The sequence below is a fragment of the Malaya genurostris genome, chromosome 1, assembly GCF_030247185.1.
Source record: "Malaya genurostris strain Urasoe2022 chromosome 1, Malgen_1.1, whole genome shotgun sequence".
Classification (NCBI taxonomy): Eukaryota; Metazoa; Arthropoda; class Insecta; order Diptera; family Culicidae; genus Malaya; species Malaya genurostris.
The window spans coordinates 69,712,158-69,731,400 of NC_080570.1; the positions used below are offsets into that span (position 1 = coordinate 69,712,158).

The 19,243-nt window shown below is 35.9% G+C and overlaps 1 protein-coding gene across 1 annotated transcript in view; it reads right to left on the bottom strand.

Annotated features, from left to right (window-relative positions):
- The window catches only part of LOC131440374 (uncharacterized protein DDB_G0283357-like), a 306,700-nt gene extending 287,693 nt beyond the window's left edge, over positions 1-19,007 (bottom strand). The window contains exon 1 of the mRNA XM_058611630.1: positions 18,293-19,007. The gene's annotated coding sequence lies outside the window, so the exon portion shown is untranslated. The remainder of the gene's footprint in view (positions 1-18,292) is intronic.
- Positions 19,008-19,243: the final 236 nt, after the last annotated feature.

Here is a 19,243-nt window from a genome sequence, read left to right on the forward strand (position 1 = left end):
TTTCGTCTTCTAAATTAACCCTTAATTGCATGCTTTCAAAAAACAGACGGAATTTTTTTTTGATAGTTTAACTGGTCCAGAACACGGGAAAAATACTAGAAAAAATCCCCCGACAAAAATACCCCTTCAGGGGTGAAAAAACAGTCTGCCAAAAGTCAATTTTTTTTTTCAAATATTAATATGATAAGTTACAAACAAATAAAAAAAAAAATTATGGAGCGCTCTTGGATATTTTAGAAAATAGCAGAAATCCGCTGTGTACGAAATTCTCGTTTTGTGTCAGGTAGATGCCGCTAACTTCTATCAATATGAAGGGAATTCTATGAAATTTTTTTGTGATTGAGAATGCGTCCCAAACATGGAACATCATGCAATCGGTGAAAAATATACATTACAACGCTTTGTAGATTTTTTTGAAATTCGTGTCACATATTTCGGACTCAATGCAATTAAGGGTTAAAAGAATCTATATCTAAAGAAACCGACACGAACTATTCAATACATTTATTATCACACAACGAAGGTGGTTTAAAAAGAGGGTTTTCAGTAGTTCCGGTAACACAACAATGAAACATTTCATTTGAGCCTGGTTGGAAGGATTCCGGTAGTTGTTAGGGAACCGCTACAGTCTAGTTCTCGAAAGATTAGTTCAGCCAGGATTCGACGAACATAAATCAGTATGTGTGTTGATCGGTACATGAAACGCACGGAACGTGCCGCACGCTCACACCTTGACAATCTGTTCTTTGTTTGAGCACAGGATGATTAGTTTCGCTAATTATCAACCCAAAGAACTTTAGTCGAGACACCGATGAAAATAATTATGGAGTTGTTCAGGAATATTAGACATAATTTTCAATTCAATATTTAATTAGGGATGTTTCAATTTTAGTTTTCAGCTGTTAGTTCATAGTTCAAAATTAAAACATTTTGTATGATAACACATTCTAATTGGATACGTAAAATTAAATTTTAAAAGTGTCGTGATCAGATAAAAGATATTGTCGTATTATTTTCAGTGCACAGCTCTATTCGGTTGATTAATGAGGGCTTATCATAGTGCATATTTCTACGTGAAGTCGCCGACGTTGCTAGCAAAATGTAAACCGGAGGTCGGCGACAGTTTCGCTCCGACGTTTCTAATTGCCTGGCTGCTGCGCATCAGCCGCATGTGAGCAATAGAGTTCAAATTGAGTGATGATTTCATGGATCTGCATCTGAGATTGCCATCAACCGTGGAAACTGACGACGAACGTTTGATTGATGATATGAAGGCAAGAAACTCTTGTTTCGCCTCAATCTTTATACTGTTTTGTTTCACTATAATTCGTTGCACTATTAGAATAGCAAATTTATATTTTACAGAACTATGATTCGAGTACAATCAGTCAGTTTTTGTGAGAATCCACTGTTGACAACGTGACGTGCTGAAAGGCGCAATAATTGATTTCCTCAGTTATATGGAACCTTCGAATGCCACCAACAAACACCAACGCAAGCTGCTCCGTTTAGATCACCTCAGTAAATTTATTCATTACTCTCAAGATTTATGAGTATCCATAAAATGTACATGAAGACCCATTCCGGTAAATTGAAATCACTTTATTTTTTATTTTATATCGCATTCTCACTGATCGAGCATAAAATCTGACGTTGTTATCATATTAAATCTTCAACACGGCTGACGTTGATCATAATTACCCATAACATAATTTCGTTCTCCCTGATGCTTACGGAAGGGAAAGTTCAACCCGCATAAGGATAAGAAAAGAAACAAAATGTGCTGCCGCCCTGCATAAAACGCATCATCCAAAAATATCTTTTCTTCGTTTTCGCCCAGACAACAATTGTAAGATCGGGCAGCTGCACTTTTGCACACCGAAGAGAATGCAGATCAATCATAATTATATCAATTTGGACAGCTCCCTGCCATAAGAAACCAACATAAAATTAATGCAAAGGCAAACCCGAACAGTGAATTTAATGTGGTTCAGTCCCCCGGCCCGGCTCTGCTGGCCAGTTGGCGTCGTCGTCGTCGTGTGCCTTCACTCACGTATTTTTGTTTTGTTTCGCTCTGTGGTCTCGTTTGGTCGAAAAGCTCAGCCCCCCTCCGGCGGCGACCAGTGGAAAGAGCAGCAAATATTTACAACAAGTACTGTTCGGTTAATGATAGGTCTCATGCTGTGACGAGAGGTTCAATTTCGAGCTGCCTCGCGTCCTTGTCAACCCGTTCCCAAGTGAGTTCGCTTCATCTCCGTATCGCCTGTCTCTCTCTTTCTCTTTCTCGTTCCGCAACGCCATTCAATTGATGATGCTTCCAGTGTAAGTCTACAGGTATCACCACAGATACCGGGGTTCGATTTCCGCGGAGCAGCAAGGAAGCATTGGAGAAATTTATTAACTTTGTTACCTCGGAGAGAATAAGAAAAAGAGAAAGAAATTCTGCCAAACGCAGAACCATGCATCACATAAATCTTGTTCACATCTATCTTCCAATATCTACTTGTCGCAAGTGAGGAGGGATGAAAAGGATAGAAGAAGACATTTTAATTGATTTTTCAAGTAGATCTCTTGCGGTGCCGGTGGTGTAGAACAAGCGGAAAGATGACTCTGTTGCGATAAGGGGTCAGGTGAATTCAGATGAATCAAGTGAATGGAATGAGATGACAGTATCATGCAAGATCAATGTGCTACACGTCACGCTAAGGTTAGAAAAAAAAATAGATTCCCCGTTTTGTGATGCAGATGAAGCTTCCTTTGTAGGCATCCGCAAATCGGTATATGCTCAGGTAACTTATTCAGATGTTTTATTCCGGTACGTTTGATGTTTGTCGTGAATTGAATTCCTAGTAAGTTTTTAAACGCCTTTTTTAGTGCGAATTCATTCAGTAGCTTCGTCTCAGTTTGCTTAATAACCGAACCGATATAGAGTGACGATTTGCTTTATACGATGTGTAAAGCGATGCTTTAAAAGAACTGTTTGGTTATTGTGTATGGGTTACTACGAACAAAATTAAAAAACAATAATCTATGCGTTGATGTATTTTAATTGATTTGAATTTTAATCATTGTAATGAAGGATAACTGGTCAATAACTATAAAAGCAGGTGCAGTTTCTTCTCGTTCAAATTAACGTTTATAGTCGAGTGTTCATATCTTTGGGAAATATTCTCGAAGCAACAAACTCCTTTGATTTAACTTTTATCATTGCTTAACGAAATAACAGATTGGAGCAATTCCATATGAAATCGAAGGTTGAATTTTTTCTATACATTTTGATTTGGCTCAAATTTTGCATATGCATTCTTTGTGAACCGATTTTCAAAAAATTAGATTCAAATAAAAGGTCTTATGGTCCCATACAAAGTTCTGGAATTTCATTTGGTCGGATCCGGTTCCGGAATTACAGGGTGATATGCATAAAAAATGTGATAATAATGTCACTCTATTTTCTTGGAGATCGAAGGTCTTAAGATGCCATAAGCACATTCCAATTTTCATTCGGATCAAAACCCTGGGTCCAGAGGTAGGGTGCTTAGTATAAAAAGGTCTTTTGCAATAATTATGTCTTCTACTTTAGCGGTCTGTTAAATAAGAACGGCTGTTATATACTGCCCGACATTTCGACCACTAGTTATGTTCTTTTTCAATGGAAATATCTTATCGTTCCTCGTCTGAAAATCGTATAAGAACAGCCGTTCCTATTTAACAGATTGCTAAAGCCGAAGACATAATTATTGCAAAGTTCCTGTACGGTCGATTTATCATATTATAAAAATGTCAATTTCAAGAATACTTTGTTCATAAGATACCTCTTTATATTGGCTAGTGATTTTCTCTAGTTTGCAGACTATAGAAAGTCCCGTAAATGATTTGCTGAATTTTATCCAAGTCCAGCAACCGGTTCATTCTTTTTCCAAAATTCTAATCACCATAGAAAATCTTAATAACCAATTTTAACTAAGTCGATATCCAGCTTTCGGTTCCGGAGGTACCGACAATAATAATCAAATGTGATAAAATGGAGCTCACTTCACTTTCTTACATATTATTGAATAGATTTTCACTGACTTTGATTCAAATGAAGTATAGCGACGTAGTAGTATTATGAAACAGAAATCTTCAAAAGCATTTTTAAAACCGTTTTAAATTGTAGTATTTCGGGGAATTTCTGCTGTAATATATAAGGGAAAATGATAATGAGAAAGGCATCATTACACCACTAGGTGGATTGAAACAGGTTTATATTGTGATGCAGCTCCATTGGACATGACATAAATTTTGTTCACATGAAACTGTTTTTTCTTGTCGGATAAAATCAATCTTTTTCGAGATAAATAAGCTAACGGAAATGCCGTGTGGAATCCGGCGGAAAAAAATGAACCAAGAATAGATCCACTGGGTTCCTGCTTCCATGTCGTAAAAGGCGACAATTGCAGGAGTTTCTTTTTCCTTTCAGTTATCAGATATTTTCAATGTTTTACTTCTGATTACTCTATTTTACTAAATCATCTCTTTATTCAATCTATCAATTTCCGTCTAGCTTCGGAGAAAAGTTTCATTAGGAATGATTTCTTCTTCCATGTTATTGATTGTCTTTCAGGATTATAAAATAAATGATAAAAATAAACCATTGCGCAAATCCGTTTATATTACAAAGTTAATAACAGAGATAACATATATCGGTATATTGAATACATAGTAAAAAACACTTGATATTAATATTTCAAACAGTAAATTAATATTTTTCTCGGTAGCCGGCTGCCCAGATCAACTAATATAACCAATTAATAATTTCAATAAATAATTAAAATAATAAAGCGGAAATAATAAAGAATCAAGACGCGCGTGAAATCTGTTGACCTTTGTTTGGTGATTTAAAATGATTTTATAATAACTGTTTAGAATATTTCAATGCAATGAATCAACTTTTTTGTCTAAATCCTATTCGCTCGTTTATTTTGTATCACGTAGTTTCATTTATAAAAACGTGTTTAATCCACCTAGCAGTGAGATGATACCTTTTTTTACCAATCTGCATGTGTTTTTTGCATGAATATTCTTCGGTGTTTAAGTTTTCATGACATTATTTTAATGACCGTCGTTTTAAGCGACAATTTGAGATTTTAATCACTCATTACTCTGTAATGTCGAAACTGCAAATCGGATCGAATTTAAATCTAGAAGTGTGATAATCGATTAAACATGCCATGATATGTAAGTTCCACTTTAGAGTTTACGGTAATTTAAGGTACTTCCAGAGCCGGTATTCAGGAACCAGCATAACCCAAACCGATTCGTATGGCCATATGACGAATAAATTACAACAGTTTTGAGTCCAACTTTGAAGCTTTTCGGGATTGTCATCTTCTATATCGGTTTGAATTTTAAAAATTCATCATCATGTAATTCGAGAACCGGAAGTCATAATTGGATAAAATTAATTAATTTTGTATATAAGTTTATTTTAATTTGAATTTTTGTTTCTGATATTTGATTAGGCTTTTTTTGAGAAAACGATTGAGCTTTGAGAAACGATTTTATACTGGAACGGGAATTCTAAAATCGGTATGGCCGAAGTCAGAGAAATTCTCCTGAATAGCTGTATAGTTTACATTTGTTTCAAAATATTTGAAAATCAGTGCAGACATCTTTGAGAAATCATAGCACGAATTAATTTTTTAGGTGCCTTCTGAATCGACAAAAAGTTAATTTTTTTTATCGGCTATCCAAATCTGCTAACCCGATAAACCTGATTAATTTATGTGGAATAGACATTTTTATACCAATCACCCTGTATCCCCGAAACCGGATGTTGGATCTGGCTGAAGAGCAAAATGTTTTATAAAATCTTGAAACTTTTCATTTGAATCTTAGATGATTCTTAGAATTCATTTGAATCTTAGATCGGTTCAGCCATCTACGAGTAGAATGAGTTACACAATTTTGATTTCGTTTCATATATCATCCTGTAGTTCCGGAACCAGAGGTCGGAACCAAACATAATTCAGGAACTTTGTTTGGGAGCATACGACTTTTCGTATGAATCTGAATTTGTAGAAAAGAAATTTTCCGAGAAAATTGAGTGAAATTATTTGTCACACACGCATTTGCTGATCTCGACGAACTGATTCGAATGGTATAGGATGTTATGTTCTTCCAGCATTTATTGCTGTAAGTAGTTTAAAACAATATAATTAAAAAAAATCTGCCATCATCTGGTTTATATATGTCATATTCGAATGATTATGTTGCCAAAAACGAGCCGTGCTAAAATCGGTCCGAGGCTAAATGTCATGGAAAAGGATGCTGTACACAGTCTTTTTGGTACTTAGAAACAATTGTATGTCACAGTATAAAAAATCGTGTTTTTCGTTGCTCCCAAGCATTTCTTTGTCATATAGCGCTTAAAACTCCTACTGCTGGAATAGGGGGAAAAGTCGTTTACACAAAAATTTCGATATCTCCGTTAAAAATGGACGGATTTTAACAATCTATGGCTTGTTGGATAGCTATTACCATGCGGAATCTAAGTCTAAAAACATATTCTGTTTTCAAGGTCAATTGTGACAGATACTGTCAAAAAACTGAAAATTTTGACATAAAACTTCGTATAACTCAAAAAGTAAACATCCGATCTCAAAACCATTCAATAGCATTTAGGGTGACGGGGAGACCTTTCATTTGCGGCTAGTTTGATCAAAATCGGTCCAGCCATCTCTGAGATCTCGACCTCTTAGTTGACAACACACATACAGACACACACACATACACACACACACACACAGACATTTGCTCAGTTGGTCGAGCTGAATCGATTGGTATATGTCATTCGGCCCTCCGGGCCTCGGAAAAATTCTCGAAAGTTTGAGCGAATTCTATACCTATTTTTTATATATATAAAAAACGTGCTTAATCCACCTAGCAGTGAGATGATACCTTTTTTTATCAATCCGCATGTGTTTTTTGCATGAATATTCTTCGGTGTTTCAGTTTTCATGACATTATTCTAATGTCCGTCGATTCAAGTGGCAATTTGAGATTTTAATCACTCATTACTCTGTAATGTCGAAACAGCAAATCGGATCGAATTTGAATCTAAAAGCGTAACAATCGATTAAACATTCCATGATATGTCGCAATAATTTCCACTTTAGAGTTTAGGGTAATTTAAGGTACTACCAGAGCCGGTATTCAGGAACCAGCATAACCCAAACCCAATCGTATGGCCATATGACGATTAAATTGCAATATTTTTGAGTCCAACTTTGAATCTTTTCGGGATTGTTATCTTCTATATCGCTTTGAATTTTAAAAATTCTTCATCCTACAATTCCAGAATCGGAAGTCAGAATTGGATTTATTTTAATTTGAACTTTTGTTTCTGAAATTCGATTTGGCTTTTTTTAGAAAACGATTGAGCTTTGAGAAACGATTCGATACTGGAACCGGAATTCAAAATTCGGTGTAGCCGAAGTCAGACAAATTTATCTGAATAGCTATGTAGTTTACATTTGATTTAAAATGTTCAAAAATCAGTGCAGACATCTTTGAGAAATCGTAGCGCAAATTAAATTTTTGAATACCTTTTGGTTATCGACTATACAAATCTGCTAACCCGATAAATCTGATTAATTTATTTGAAATAGACATTTTTATACTAATCACCATGTATCTCTCTAAACCGGAAGTTGGATCTAACTGAAAAGCAAGATGTTTTATAGAATCTTAAAACTTTTCATTTGAATCTTAGATGATTCTTAGATTTCATTTGAATCTTAGATCGGTTCAGCCATCTACGAGTAAAATGAGTTACGCAGTTTTAATTTCGTTTCACATATCATCCTGTAGTTCCGGAACCAGAGGTCGGAACCAAACATAATTCAGGAGTCTTGTTTGGGAGTATACGATTTTTCATATGAATCATAGTTTGTAGAACACGGTTGAGTCATCTCCGAAAAAAATTGAGTGAAATTATTGGTCACACACGGATTTGCTGATCTCGACGAACTGATTCGAATGATATATGGATATTATTTTCTTCCAGCATTTATTTCTGTAAGTCGTTTAAATCAATATAATTATGGAATTGCTTTCAACTCGAAAATTCGTCTGGTTTACATATGTCATATTCGAACGATTATGTTGCCAAAAACGAACCGTGCTAAAATCGGTCCGAGGCAAAATATCATGTTGTACACAGTCTTTTGGGTACTTAGAAACAAATGTATGTAACAGTATAAAAAATCGTGTTTTATGTTGTTCCCAAGCATTTCTTTGCCAGACAGCGCTCAAAACTTCTACTGCTGGAATAGAAGGAAAAGTCGTTTACACAAAAATTTCGATATCTCCGCTAAAAATGGACGGATTTTAACAATCTATGGCTTGTTGGATAGGTATTATCGTGCGGAATCTAAGTCTGAAAACATATTCTGTTTTCAAGGTCAATTGTGACAGATACTGTCAAAAAACTGAAAATTTTGACATAAAACTTCGTATAACTCAAAAAGTAAACATCCGATCTCAAAACCATTCAATAGCGTTTTGGGTGACGGGGAGACCTTTCATTTGCGACTAGTTTGATCAAAATCGGTCCAGCCATTTCTGAGATCTCGACCTCTTAGTTGACAACACACCTACAGACACACACACATACACACACACACACACACACACACACAGACATTTGCTCAGTTCGCCGAGCTGAATCGATTGGTATATGTCATTCGGCCCTCCGGGCCTCGGAAAAATTTTCGAAAGTTTGAGCGAATTCTATACCTATTTTTTATATATATAAAAAAAAGGTAAAACGTGCTTAATCCACCTAGCAGTGAGATGATACCTTTTTTTTTATCAATCCGCATGTGTTTTTTTGCATGACTAAAAAAACGCGAAAGGTAGATGCATAAACGAGTGACTGCATACTCGACAGCCGGCTGCCCGGAGTTTTGTCAATTTCGGAGATTGACTGTTTCGTGCATTATATTGCCAGCATAAAGTAACACATAAAACGATAATACTTAAAAACATTCTTGGTAGCCGGCTACCCAGAGCAATAAACACATGATAACATTATTAAAACATTTACTAACAAAGTATCCTCTCCTGTGATGCATGTGGGAATGCAGAGGATTCCTCGGTTCTTAGTAGCAACATGCATCGAACTAACAATCCTTTCCCTCCCAAGTAGATCTGCATTCAGACGTGGCCGGCGTCGGTATTGATCAGCATGCATGGTTCAATACAGTTTGCACAGTGTGAAACAATGTGTTATTCCCAAACATGTTACTTCAAAAAATCATTTTGCAATCTCAATTGGCCAGATCAATAACGGAGTAGCAACACACGGGCAGTCTCTAATGCTAATGCTAATAAATAAGCTAACGGAAATAGAATCGTGACGCAATTTTTGGGAAATAACTACAAAACTTAAACGATTGAGCATGTCGTTTACCTTAAAATAAATCGCAAACGGATGAATTGAGGCTGGGGATTTCGAACCCAATCTTCCAGTACAAAAGTGTAGTTTTGTGAAAAATCAAATGTATCTAAAAGCTCCTATCCCTGCAAGTTATTTTTGGTATTTTTCAAAAACATAGAATGCTCCCTTATAATTAAATCATGTGATATCAATTTTTCCAACCTATTTAACAAAATCTTTCTTCTGTTTCATGAACGTTTCTATATTGCATCTGTCAATTGTAACCCATTGTTCCAAAATATTTTCATCAATACATTTTTCATCCATTTCATCTAATAAACTTTTATTCAATGAACCAGGCATTGGTCGACTGGTTTTATAATCCTCGTTAAATTGCATAACGGTGTCCTTAATATTTTCATCTAGTCTACTGGCTGCCCTCGATTAAATAGTAGAATGCACACCGCTCTCATTCAGTAATCTTTTTGCTTACGTTGCCATATATATTGTCGTATGAAATGTTTCCTTTATTTTCTCGGCTGTCCATGACTTAGGCAGTACAGCTAAGAATTGAAATTGTTCAACTTGAGATTGATTATTTGAAAATATTAATAATAATTTTTTGGGTGTATTCTGGAACGTTTGAGTCCGTTGTTTCTAATTTTGTTGCTGACGTCGCTTCTAATGTTTTTTGACTGAAAACAACCATGTTGGAATTTGTTGACGCTATTGGTGTTTCTGTTGATGCTTGTATTGTTTCCTGACTCTGTACATCCATACAAGCATCTTACTCTTCACTACTCGATAAGTCATCGCTACTAGATTGAGCAGTTCGTTTGATCAACTCCAAACGACATAAATCGCAAATTTGAAATTTTTTGTTAAGCAGATTTTTCAACAAATCCTAATTCAACTAATCTGGTAATTTTACTTTCTGTGAGATTCCCGTTTTTTTAACATCCAACAAGTACAATGGAAAAATATAACAAAAGGCTTATCCTAAGAAAATAACAGGTATATTTATATCAGAAAACTGGAAAACATATTTTCTTATTCTTTACGAACACTGAGAAACATATTTTCTGATTTCTTTCTCATATATTTTATACATTTTAAAATCCATATCATAGAATGAATACAAACTATTGCTTAAGAATTTGTATACTGTTTCAAAAAATGTTCTTTATATGTTAACAACCCGTATGGCCCCCCACGGATACCATAAACCAACTAGGGAGCGGGTCATATCGCCGAAAGTCGTTTCGCCGAATGCCATTTCGCCGAAAGTCGTCAGGGTCATTTCGCCGAAAGGGTCATTTTGCCGAAAGGGTAATTTGCGTAAGGGCCATATCTCCTGCATGTTATGTCTCCTGTATAACTGATGTGGCGCAGCCACATAACCGAAGCCAAGATGGCTCGGCGGCACAAAGCCGCCGAGCCGACGCCTGCAGAGGTTGCCGCCGACCCGCCGTCAGAAGCGGCGTCCTCTTGCATACAAACCTGTAACCGCCTCGTTTGCCCGGTCTACTCAAAGCTAGGTTTCTTTGCTTTAGTTAGGTCCAAACGAGCGGTAGCGAGGTCGGACAGCACATGAACTAAAACGATGTGGCGTATCCGCATTAGCATTTTTTCATTTTCACCTAATAAACGGAAAATACCACCTACATTTGCCTGGTAAATACACCTATGCAATTGCTTTGATGCTTACTAGCTAATAGTCAACAAGTTTTCTTGGGAACTACTTTCTGAGGTTCATGAATCAATATTTATTCAAGAGTACAACAATCAATCATTATTCAAGAAGTACAATGGTAGGTCAACAAAACGGGCGTTAATGCTATCATCTTTCGTTTGTCTTTAATTTAAATCAATTCAAATTACGATTTCAAGACGATTTCAGGATGCGGTGAAATGACCCTTTCGGCGAAATGGCTTTCGGCATTCGGCAAAGTGACCCATTCGGCGAAATGTCATTCGGCGAAATGTCATTCGGCGAAATAACCCTTTCGGGGAAATGACTTTCGGCGAAACGGCTTTCGGCGAAATGATCCTGATCCAGCCAACTATACCAGATATCATCAAACGCTAAGGAGTATGGTTTGAATGATACATGGAATAAGTTGTTAGGTAGGTCTAATGGTACTTTTACATACGGGTAGATTCAAAGATCATCCAAAGTCGTTCAAAAAAATCCCTTTTTTTCAAACCGGTATATCTCGAGAATCGTAGCATATAGCAAAATTTTGAATAACATATTTTTCATTGGAAATTTAGTGTTCTTTCATAATACTTTGTTGAAAAGTATAAAAAAAGTTTGTCATGATTTTCAAAAAATTCAAAAAATTAAATAATATAAAAAATACTTTTTTGAGAGAATTTTAAGTGTTCTTTTTAAATTAAAAATCAAACGAAAAATTTTGTTTTTCAGTACTAATTTTTTACATGGTCTTTATAATTACCTAAAACATTTCAGAAGACATCAAATCGAACAAATCCACCAGTTCTGAAATATATATTATTGAAAATTTTCAAGGGATTTTTCCTTAGTCTCTTCTCAAAATTGAGACAAGAGAAAAAGGGTAAATTGGTGATGAGTCGCCTTCGGCAATAGTAGAAGTTAGGATTTTTTAGGCAATCTCAAAATACCACTTCCAATGCAACTTTTATCCATCATACGGCAGTTAATTTGCTTTCGTGTAGATTTGGCATGTTACGTATGTTACCGTATGGTGATTTTCCCAATTGTTTTTTTTTTTTGCACGGAATTGTGATTTTGTTGTGGTTTGATACTCATCCACCTTGCCTGATACCGGTAATTTATTTCAAAGAAACTTCAGTAGCGTTTTCTCCGATGAAATACTCAGCAGCTTCGAAGTATCTAAAGCGATAAACAACGTTCCTCTTCGTTCCCCTATTGGACCACACAATACTCTCTCACCGACTAAGGTATGCTTTAAACTAAAAAGCTCTACAAACGCAGGACCTGATGGTATTCCTTCAATAGTACTAAAAAAGTGCTTGGATAGCCTCGTCTTACCACTAACAATGCTGTTCAACATGTCCCTCCAGTTGGGAACATTTCCTGACCTCTGGAAAAAATCTTACATTTTCCCGGTTTTTAAGAAAGGCAACAAATTAGATATTACAAATTACCGTGGTATAGCCTCCCTATGTGCTGTTTCCAAGTTATTTGAAATCATTGTTCTCGACTTCATAATTCATAAGTGCAACGACTATATATCTGAAAATCAACACGGATTTATGCCTAAACGGTCAATATCTACTAATCTAGTAACATACACATCTTTTATCATGCGATCCATGCAATCTCGTCTACAGGTAGACGCTATCTACACTGATTTCTCAGCGGTATTTGATAAAATAAACCATCAAATAACAATTGCTAAACTTGACAGATTTGACTTTGGTGGTTCTTTACTGAATTGGATGCATTCATATCTTACTGGTCGTGAGATGTCGGCAAAATTAGGAAACTGTACAACATCACCGTTTGCTGTGAGTTCTGGAGTACCTCCAGGAAGTCCCTTAGGACCGTATATATTTTTACTCTACCTTAATGATCTGCACTTTTTAATGAAATGTTTCAAACTATCATTTGCGGATGACTTCAAACTCTACCATCTGATCAAAGAACAAGAAGATGCACAGTTTTTGCAAGCTCAATTGAATACATTCGTGGAATGGTGTCAAACGCGTCTAAATGCTCCGTCATACCATTTTCCCGCAGACACTCAGTAATAAGATATGAGTACAATCTTCCGCAAAATGTTCTTAAGCGTGAATCGTTCGTGAAAGATTTAGGAGTTATTCTTGATGATAAACTTAATTTTAGGAATCACATTGACTACGTGATTTTAAAGGCATCGAAACTCTTAGGGTTCATATTTCGAATTACCTTAAAATTCGTTAACATACACTGCTTGAAAACTCTTTATTGTGCACTAGTTCTATCATCGCTTGAATACACGGCTGTCGTTTGGTCACCTCATTATCAAACTGATATTGATCGTATTGAAGCTGTTCAACGAAAATTCACTAGGTTTGCTCTTCGAAATCTACCAGGGAGAGACCCATTAAACCTTCCAAGTTATACATAATGATCGTTGCCGACTGATCGAACTGGATCCGCTGTGTTTTCGTAGAAACGTCTACAAGGCTGTTTTCATCGCTGATTTAATACAATCACATATTGACTGCCCTGATCTCCTACGATTGGTCAATTTTGACATCCATCGTCGCAATCTTCGTTCACATCCATTTTTACGAATCCCTCGTGCTAGAACTAACTACGAATATAATGAACCGTTTCTCAGTATGTGTTGTTTGTTTAACAGTTGCTCGCAGGTCTTTTTTTTATCGCGTAAAGCGATAAAACGCTTATTCAATGATTCCTTAACTATCCAGTTAATAAGTAAATCACTATCTTCATTGGAAACTAATCAGATTCGCCGAAACTAACCTGTTCGTTCTCCCTCTCATTTTTTCTGTCTTCCACCATCTTTTTGATCACTAATTAGATCTACGTACCGGTTCTAATCCCGTCGTTCGTCCACGCTCACTCACTGCTCCCTCAATTAACCTTCTTCATATCCACTTCTCTCTTCTATCTTGCCTTTCAAGGAAGCTGCTCTGTAATGCTGTAATATTGTGTCATCAACTAGTTATAGGGTTAGTAGTTTAGTTTTAACTGTTAGTATTAATTGTTAGTTTTAAACGTAAATGTATCTGTTGGATCATTGTAATCCGTTGATACAAAAGATGAGGAGGGTTTAGGCCTGCTGGAGAGAGAGATTGCTATATTTCATCTTCATCGGGCTTTTCTCTGCTCCCCAAAATAAACTCGAATAAACTCGCATAGATGCATAGATGTAAGTACTACTATCATTATATGAACTTCTGAATTATTGAAGATTTTTTAATGGGAAAATTTGCATAATTGAAACAAAGCTTCGTGGAACTTCGCGCGTTTTGAACGAACATTGAAAATTACTTGTTGGTACCTTTTTGCCTTTCTCATATAGAAACATGTCGGTTCACTGTGAAAACCGACGTTTGAACCGAGGCCCGGAGGGCCGAGTGTCATATACCATTCGACTCAGTTCGTCGAGTACGCAAAATGTCTGTGTGTGTGTTTGTGTGTGTGTGTGTGTGTGTGTGTGTGTGTGTGTGTGTATGTGCGTATTTGTGTATGTAACGTTTTTTGCACTAACTTTATGGGGTAAAATGTGCAAAAAAATGAAAATATGTGTTCTAACTTTTCTCATAGATGGCGCGACCGATTTTCACAAACTTAGGTTCAAATGAAAGGTCCTGTGGTCCCATACGTAATTCCTGAATTTCATCCGGATCCGACTTCCGGATCCGGAAATATAGGGTAAAGTGTGTTAAAAATTTTATACCATCACTGAAAAGAGCGAAAAACCGTAAAAAGTTTTCTAAATCGACCTCAAATCTTTTCCAATTGATAGTTTTTATCAGTAGACGGTAAAACATATCTATTTCGATTATTCTTTTAAGAATCGAAGAAAAATAATTTTGAAGAATCCCACAGTATTATATATGATAGTTTGATTGATATGAGAAAGGCATCATTACACCACTAGGTGGATTAAAACAGGTTTTTTCTATATATTGTTCCTGCTTACCGAAGTATTTTTAAGTGTTAAATCCTGTTGTCGTCTTCTTCAACGATACATGAAAATACTTTAACGTCTTCGTCCTCTTTAACTATGCTTTACTATTAATCAAAAAAATATGCGCTAAATAGCTTCGACTCGTTGGTCTTGTCAAAAAGTAATTAACTGGATTTGTGTGGGCCACATTGGTCTTCTATTGCCAGTTTCAGAAGTTCCAAAAGAAGCAAGCTCAAATAATTGAGAGTGGAGCTCACATCGATTTCTTAAACATATCTCATAAACTACTAATGAATTTTATTCGATTTGTCAAGTGCGATTGATTTGAAAATTCTCATCCGGGATATCACTGCTAAAAGCTGTTTTCGTTTTGTCGACGACAATCTTAAGTGCCGTTGCCGATATCAACGAAAGTTATGTGTTCTTGAATTACGGTTGATTTTCATGTATTATTTCTGTAGTTCAATATCTAAATTTCAATTCAAATATAGTAATACTCATTTTTAGGAGGAAGAAGGGTACACCAAAATGTGGAATGAAATACGTTTTTGAATGTAGTAGCTGGCAAGATCAACGTCCTGTTTTAAAAATTTAGCGTAGTATAGTTTGTAAACGACAAATGAAAGGTCTCGAGGTCCCACACGGAACTCCTGAATTTCATCTGGATACGACTTCCGGTTCCGGAATTATAGGGTAAAATGTGTTAAGAATGTTGTACCGTCACATAAGAAGAGAAACGAAATACGCGAAAAAAAATCTGAATTGGCCTTAAAACTACACCCATCAGTAACGATGACTAGTCGGCTGCCAATCGAACCGATTCTGGCTATCCTGGTTCCCGGTTTCCAATTCCGAAAGCACCGGAAACAGTGGTCATATGTTCCAGAAAAGATCTCACTCACTCAGGGATGGTTTGACCGATTTTGGCAAACTTAGTTTCTAATGAAAGGTCTCTTGGTCCCATAAGGAATTCCAGAATTTCATCCGGTTATGGTCCTACTAAAAATTACTGTCTATTTTCGGATTCAACAAAACTTTACTTCATCGTTAAGAGTACGATGTCAAAATCATAAAATATCATCTGAGTTTGAATAAAAACTAGTAGAGTTTGTACATTATGTTAGTTGATGGCCATAAGAAACGAACTTCGGGTATACCAGTTCTCTGGTTCCGATCACGGAAGTCCTACAATAGTGGAACTCATTTTTTTTTGTGGATAGCCCAACCGATCGGAGAACTGTTTCTGTCGGTTATACTAGTTAATTCACAATCAATCTCTGGTTTCTTTAAATGAAACGAAGCAGAATATTTTGAATACAATACCATAATATTATGTATGAGAATATGAATGATTTGAGAAAGACATCATTACACTACTATGTATATTAAAACAGGTTTTACTAATAAAAATTTGAATATTCAACTGAAATTAGATTCGGCGTTGAAAAATACTGCCATGTTTTTAGGGTTTCTATGATATGCAAATAGAAGACACCAGGGATAAACATTTCTAAAAATCTCTCCATATTTTACGCGAAATTCCGAATTTTGCAATAGCAACGGCACCGTCAGTAATGACGGTTGTTTGTTTTTTAATTTTATTTCTGCGCACTTCTGATTTGGCTCAAATTCGGGATAAGCATTTTTTCCACAAAAAAACGTAAATTTGAAACATCGATTTACTATGTTGACTCTAACATTTCTTTTGAAATAAGCAAGTAAGCAAATATTTCTAATAAATTTTCGAAAATGTGCATTTTTGAACAATTGGTGTAATGAAATTTGTTTCTTTGACAATGTTATAGCTAATTAATGAGCAAAACTATTTAGAAAATTTGAAAAAATGATATCCAAAAATTGTTAAAACACTTTTCGAATGTTCTTCAACCCGATATTATGAAAATACGAAAAGGTATGAATGTTTTTGAAGTGATTTTTAAGTAAAATTAACTCAAAACTTCAAACATCCAGACGTTTTCAATCATTTTCCTCGGATTTCGTTGAATTAATGATCCAGAATGAAGAAAATGATGGAATAAAAGAATCACGAATTAATAGCAATCAATTGATTCTAGGTCAGCTAGTGGGCTAGAAGAGAATATGAATAGAAAAAAACAACACATGGATTTTGCATCAGAAATGACAAGAGACAGCTTGGTGGCAGGGACTAGTCTTGCTGAGGAACGTGGAATCCTTTCAAAAATGCAACGGGACCGTTTGATTGGGTTCAAAAGCCAAAAATGAAGAAGAAAATAAAATGTCTTTTCCTATGCGACTTCAAGAGCGTTTAACAGTACCAAACAACAGCTCAATTCACAATATTTTCAAGCAATTGCTAAGAACAGAAAAATATCAATAATTATTACCAGTTTCTGTAGATAGAAAAGAATTTTCGCCATTTTCAACCTAAATAAACTAGATAGTGTAAAATTGTAATTTGCAAAAATAATAGAAACTGTGATAATTCTCCATCGTTGCATAATAACTTGCAATAAAATTCTTGAAGGACCGAATCCGAATTCGACGTAAAAGTCAAAATTTTCAGAAGAATTTATTTTTAAATTTTTTTCAATTTTCTGCGGAACGGTAGACATTAGCCAAAATTGATCGCTCATCAGTGCTTTAATATAATGGTTTCAGTACCTACGAACAGGTTCATAGAACGTCTCGTCAAAATTCACAATTGTTTTTGTTACATTACAAGAAAGCAAACCCATGTATTTTTGTGTGTAGGGTATCGGCTCAAGAAAAGAGTCCTAAAATTTTAGATTGATAAAAATGAGAAAATGATTTAATTTTAATGAATCACAATGCATTGAATGGTATTTTTTTTGTATAGTGGCACAAAACTTCATGAAACTACAAGAAGTTCATAGAACCAATTAAAATGATCAATATTCTCCTGTGATGAACGTTCAATTCATGTCGGTTAAAGCTTAATCAAACACCCTAGGAACGCTTGAACTAAGCAGAAAACGAAATTAATTTCATTTTTACTAAAATATAAAAATCCATCTCTGCGTAAATTTAAATTCTGCTAGCTCGACATTTTCCTTTCGTTGTTAGAATATTTTACCTCTGAAAAATTTTTTTAGTTTGAGAATTCTACTCTCTTTGATGTCTCCTTCGAACTTTTTTCAAATCATAAAAACTCAGATCTCCAGTAACAGCGTACAATTTAACCAACCAACTTTTGCAACTGTTAACGATCACATACCTCACGTTTCCGCAGTAGGGTACTAAATTCCTTCGAGTTATTTCACTCCTTTCTTCCAGTTCGGAACACTTCACTCCAGTTTGGGACGTGTGACTGTGCAGTCCTCGTTTTTTTTCTCCGTTTCACCTCGGACAACCAACAAGGCTTCCGCGGGTCGATCAGTGCGTGTAGAATTTTTTAATCACTCCAAGGTTGCACACCTTTAACCGGGGGGTACTTGGCACTTTATTTTCGGAACGTTTATCCTTGTTATATGGTTTGAATTTGTTTGTTTTTTTTTTTTGAAAGACTATCTTCTTGTCTTCTCCCGCTGGGATGAATTGTGGAGGTTCAATTTGTAAGACTCCGGAAAAGGGAGCTTAATTTTCTTGGCCTCCGTTTTGAGGTTTAAATTCACAATCGGTTTTGTTGGCTTTATGCGAATCACTGCACAAACTTGGTTCTCTTGGTTTACATTCACTTTTTGATCGGTTGATTTTCGTTAGAAAAGGCGATAAAAATATCAATCACTTAATTTGGAAACAGAAAATTGTTTGAGCACTTTTTGAAACTTTTGGTGATTCGTTTATTTCTTTAATCGACAAAGGCACGGCAAACCCAACAGGTGTCCTCTGGGAGTTTATTTTGTCCTGTCACCTGTTGCTGGAGTGTACACCGAAGAAAGGATTACCAAACAACTTTAGAAGGATGCAGAAACCTTCCGCATCGCGGCGCCGATGGGTACAAAGTATTGGCTAAGCGCTGATTACACCAGGTACTTATATACCTTTCAAGCGACTCTTCCCGAACATCGGAAGCGCGAGCGAGAACAGGCTAGATCTGCACAGCCAAAGACGGACGGACGAACGGACGGACCGGACAAGAACATACACACAAAACCGTTGAGGCTTTCCGAAACTCCCAAGTCAGCCCAATGGTTGGAGAGGGATCACGTGTAGCAGCGGTAGCGAA